Genomic DNA, 5,272 nt, shown 5'->3' with positions numbered 1-5,272 from the left:
ATAGGCCTGGTGCATGTGAAGTGCTCAAATATCCACACCTGTAGAAGTGTGCATGTCATCAAACTACAACACTGTCCAAACGCATACTCCTCGAGGTCGTGATAGAGATGTGCAAGCATACTCTAACCCCAAGCATATACTCTCCCATGTCTCTCCATAGCTCTGATGCACCATGTGAGACCCCCATGCATGTGCGTACCTCACCCATTACGCCAGACAACTAGTGCAATGATGGCAATCATAAGACGTCTCACAAGGGGCACCTCTCCTATAGGATGTAAGAGCCAACTGACCATGATGCGACCTCTCGTCTCACTTGGCATGACTCTCCCTATGCAGTATACCTGCTCCCTCTGATGGTCCTCCGCTGACCGATCAGTCGTGTATGTCACAGTGGCTCCTCTGATAGGTAGGTGAAGTATGCGGTACACATCCTCTAGTGTAACCATCATCTCTCCTACTGGGAGATGGAATGTACATGTGTCAGGATCCCATCGCTCCATAAGTGCCATCAGCATCGCAGGATGGAATCGAATGGCTAGCATGAGGATTGCATACCATAAACCCACGATCGATAATGTATCCCTCTCTGCCTAAGTCAGCTAGGGAATCTGATCTCATAGACTACGAAGAATCTGCCCCGCGGTGTGCTCTCTCATGTATGGAAGACCCTGCAATACAAAAACATAAGTGTAATCAGTACTCAATCATCAAAATCATTTACGCAAATTTTCGAACATCGAATGCTAAACCTTGACATCCCTCGCCAAGTCCTGATTCGGACCATGGCGCCCTTCAGGGACCATGGCACCCTGAGAGGACCATGGCGCCCTACAGGGACCATGGCGCCCCACAGGGACCATGGCACCCTGATAGGACCATGGCACCTTGGGTGGGACCCAGGGTCAGATTCTAGGGCCCGCAATCGATCACAGAAACTCAAAGTCAATAGAAATGCAGAAAGTCAAAGTCAAAGTTCAGTCAACTCACCTCGTCCAGTGGCTCATCGTCGATCACGGCCTGTCGCATGATCTCAATCCTCGTGGGACGCTCTGGTCATCATGAAGGCATGATGATGGCTTTGTGGGCTCCGCTGCAATGAACAATGCTCAGAAATCAACAAAGTGACAAATGCAATTGTCACTTTCAAGGTATATATTTTTATTCCTTTATTTTCAAAACCCTAACTTTCCTCTATCACTCATTTCATCATAACTGGAGTTTGGGAGATGCAATTTTTGAACTGTTTGTTGCATAGGAATCGTATTCTCGTTCCCTTACTCCCGGGATGTTCCAAAATGTGCTCTGATGAAGCCTCTTCAGTGAACATCTCTCATCAATAATCTCTCACACAATTTGTCGTAAGTAAACATGCTATCCTGTTTCACCTCCCTAATAAGCAAGCCGAAATAGGGGTGGCATATAGCTACTCACAAATTTCATCACTTTCCTTAGTAAGCATTAGGTGATTTTGTGATCTAACGTGTGTTTTGTAGGGTGCCGTTCCTAACTGTGTACTGCAGATACCGCTGGGGGCTTCGTCTGACGACTTATGGATATATCCTTTTTCAAATAATGTTTACTTTCCTGTACTTTAGCTTGCATATGCACGTAGTACTCATATGACCGCTAAAGTGGGGGCTAAATGTAGTGTCGTAAATTGTACGCATTTGCTAGGGTGGTACAATTTCACACCTAGTTTAGCACCCGCCTTGGCGCATTTTGCATTTTGCATTGCATCTCTCCTTTAGCACTTTAATTAGGTCTAAGGGTCTATTTCATCATCTTCCACATCATAAAGTTGGGCCCTTTCATTAAAGCGTGCCCTTTTCATTTTATTCCTCCAATACATCATTCAATCAAAAACCCTAATTAAGTCCTATTTTGAACTTGGGGGCTTGATTTCGGGGGTCAAAACATCTCTAAATCACTTGTAACTTTAGGATTCTCTCTAAAATCATCATATCCGACGGCCTTGAAAATTTGGTGAAAAGTTGTCGAGACCATGGCACCCGGAGTGCACATGGTCCCAGACATTTTAATCGAAATTTTAGGAGCGCGATCCAATCATAAAATAAAGCTTAACCCCAAGAAATTGGTGGGAGATTCAATCTCTAGGTCGGCCAAAAGTTGAAATTACGACCTAGGGTATCATATATAAGAGCTCTCTTTCTTCATTTGAAGCGATCCGGATTTTTGATTTCAGGACCTTATATGCAGCGAAAGAGCAGATCTTTGAAGACTTCAACAACATTCAACATCCATCCATCAAGCATTCATCAATTTCATTCATCCATTTAGGGCTTTGAAGACATTGAAGAGCAATAGGAGATTACCGACTGAAGATTGGCTTGTACCTCTCCCTTGGGGTTGGGTATGATTTCATGTTGTTTTCATGTCTTTTGCATAAGCCTCATTATATCATTTGTATTCATGCTTTAGATCACTTTGCATCTTGATTTGGAGCATTTACATTATCATTTACAAGCAATTAATGTTTACTTTCTAGGTTGCTCTAGTTCGCTTACTTGCATTTTTAGGATCTTGCACACACACAAGGTCTGCACACACATTACTTTTACAATACAACTTGGCTATTCGTGGAGGTGGAAATCACCGAAGCGGGGGTTTGACTAAGGCAAAACCCTATATAGCCGCCCACCATACCTTTTCAGATATAAGTGCAGGTTTCGGGATTCGGACGACGCCGCAAGTTGCAGATCCAACGGAAGCAGGCCGAGACAGCACTCCACACCAAGTTTCAGAGTAGGAGATCAGGACAGAGGCATGGGGTGCCCTGGTCCCTGGGACAGAGGCGCTGGGCACCCTGGTCCTTCTGTCAGACAACAATTTTCAACATTTCCGACAGCTTTCCAGGTTGTAAAACAACAGTTTCTAGAGCAGTTTTAGGGACAGAATCAGGACAGTGGCACCTGCGCCCTCGTCCCAAACATTTTCACCTAGATTTTGACTCTGGGTACGCATCTGCATTCTTGTTTTGTCCTTGTGTTTACAGCTTTTCATTGTTTAATCTCAATTCTACAATCTTGTTATTAGTTCATACTTGCATTTTGGGGTTAGGACTTGAACTTGCATCATTTTATCTTTCAATTACAACAAAGGAATAGAAATCCTAATAGGTATCCCGTGGCTCTTTCTTCCACAAAAAGAAGTAGCCAATTGTGTGATACCTCTAGGCTCTTTCGTATTCCATGATGTGTGTCAAAAGGTAGGATTAGGGCATGTTAACCTAGTCTTGCTTTTTCCCCTACACAACTGCTTTTAGGGGTAAGCTATGTTTTTCATCATCATTGTTGTTGTGGAGGTGGGAACACCAACACGGGGTTTCACTTAGGCAAATTTTTATACATCACATCCATTTTTTCCCTCTTTTGTCTCTATAGGTATAGATCCAATGACTAGGACTTGTAGAATTATGTAGAGAAGACTGAGACAAACAACCTTAGACTTCAAACAAACAAAAACCCCTAGACTATGCCGATTTGTACACCTACTTGATATTTTTACGCTAATTTTTGGAGGGACATATCTACAAAGCCTCCTAATCTAGAATCCAAAGATTTCTATTGATGAAGGTCACACCTTCAAACTAAGGTTCCTAACACACTATTCCAACACTTTCAACTCCAAATTTCTACCATAGGTTCTTCTTTGTCTCCTAATTCCATATATGTGCTTTTGTGTTGGTTTCGAGTTCTATATCTTTTTGTTTATGCTGAAATTTATCAATTTCCTATCATTTAACCTAGCTCATTTGCATATACTTCACAATCTTAACTGTATTGCAACAAAGGAACATTTACTCAAGTTCTCAGCTCTCCTATTAGGACTGTAGATGGGCCTATTCATGTTCCAATGATATGTCATGGAGATTTGAGGTTTTAGTTTGCATACTTAGGCTAGTCCATCTCATTTCCTACATAATAGATGCTTCCCCTCAATGTGAACCCCAATTCTTGTGGGTACAGACTAGATTATTTTTTTTAGATTAATTTTTGTCACCCAAAGGTATCCTCACATCTCAACCTAGTGATTTCCACTAGACCTTGTCTTGGTCTTACTTTTATGCCAAGTTTTGGGGCCATAGTGGGGCAAGTTGAGACAATGCTAGTCCCTTGAGGGTTGTAGGCTAGGCCCAAACAAGTCTAATAGTCGACTAAATCAAGATAGAGAGAATTGATCTCAAGATCTACATGTGACGAACCCAAAGTCCTCAACCAACAACACCACCCCTTCAAGTTGTTTATGTTATTATTAAATTTATGTAAAATATAATTTGATGTTTAATATCTTGAATGTTATAAATTGAGTCATATATCCTAATAATTTTAAACTTCATTTTATTATGCTAGTTCAACATTTAAAATGCATTCACTACTTTCCCTAATAAACAATTTATTAATTATAATGATATTGTTATAAACCCAACATTATATTAAAAAAGCAATACATATTACCTTTTCCCTTTATTCATTTCTAGATTTTTTTATCCTTAAAATACATAAACTAAAAATAAATGGTTAATCTATGTTTATGATTATTCTAAACACTATTTTTTTTTCTAATCTTCTTTGTTATCAAATGCATAGAATATACCTATAATATAATTATTTTCATTCTTAAACATGGTAGATGCTACATGTGTACCTTCTTGTAACAAAAATGTAGGTAATACACTGCATGTTTTAAAAATATTGAAATATTATTGCATATTCATTTTATTGTACTTACATTTTATTCATATCCATTTTACATGTGATTAGTTGTGATTATTCAACATGATATTATTGAAACAATGTGATGGACTTAGTATTTACAATTACATTGTTCTTTAACTATGTGTCTAATCCTAACTAAATGCATAAGCTTTTATTAAATTTGTTATGCTTACACTATTATAATACAATATGTTATGATTTCCTATATGGTGTGGTCATGAAATTTATGTTTCTTCATGTTGTGAAAATACATGTTATGCATGGGTTTTGAATGTCTTCATCAATCTGTTTATATATAATGCTTACGTTAAATGCACATGAAATTGTAGCAAGTCAAATATGGAAAGTGAAAAGAAATGGTCATTAAAGTTGATATTAATAGAAAGGTATGAAATTTTATTGTAAGGTACTTGGATGATAAATTATAAAGATTCATGACTATCATCCATTCTAAAACACTTAGATATTGTTACATATATATTCTTAGGTACATTTTCCAAATAATTGTTACGTGCTATACTAGTACAAACCTT

This window comes from Cryptomeria japonica, chromosome 11 (genome assembly GCF_030272615.1).
Source record: "Cryptomeria japonica chromosome 11, Sugi_1.0, whole genome shotgun sequence".
Classification (NCBI taxonomy): domain Eukaryota; kingdom Viridiplantae; phylum Streptophyta; class Pinopsida; order Cupressales; family Cupressaceae; genus Cryptomeria; species Cryptomeria japonica.
This window is presented reverse-complemented; position numbering follows the sequence as displayed.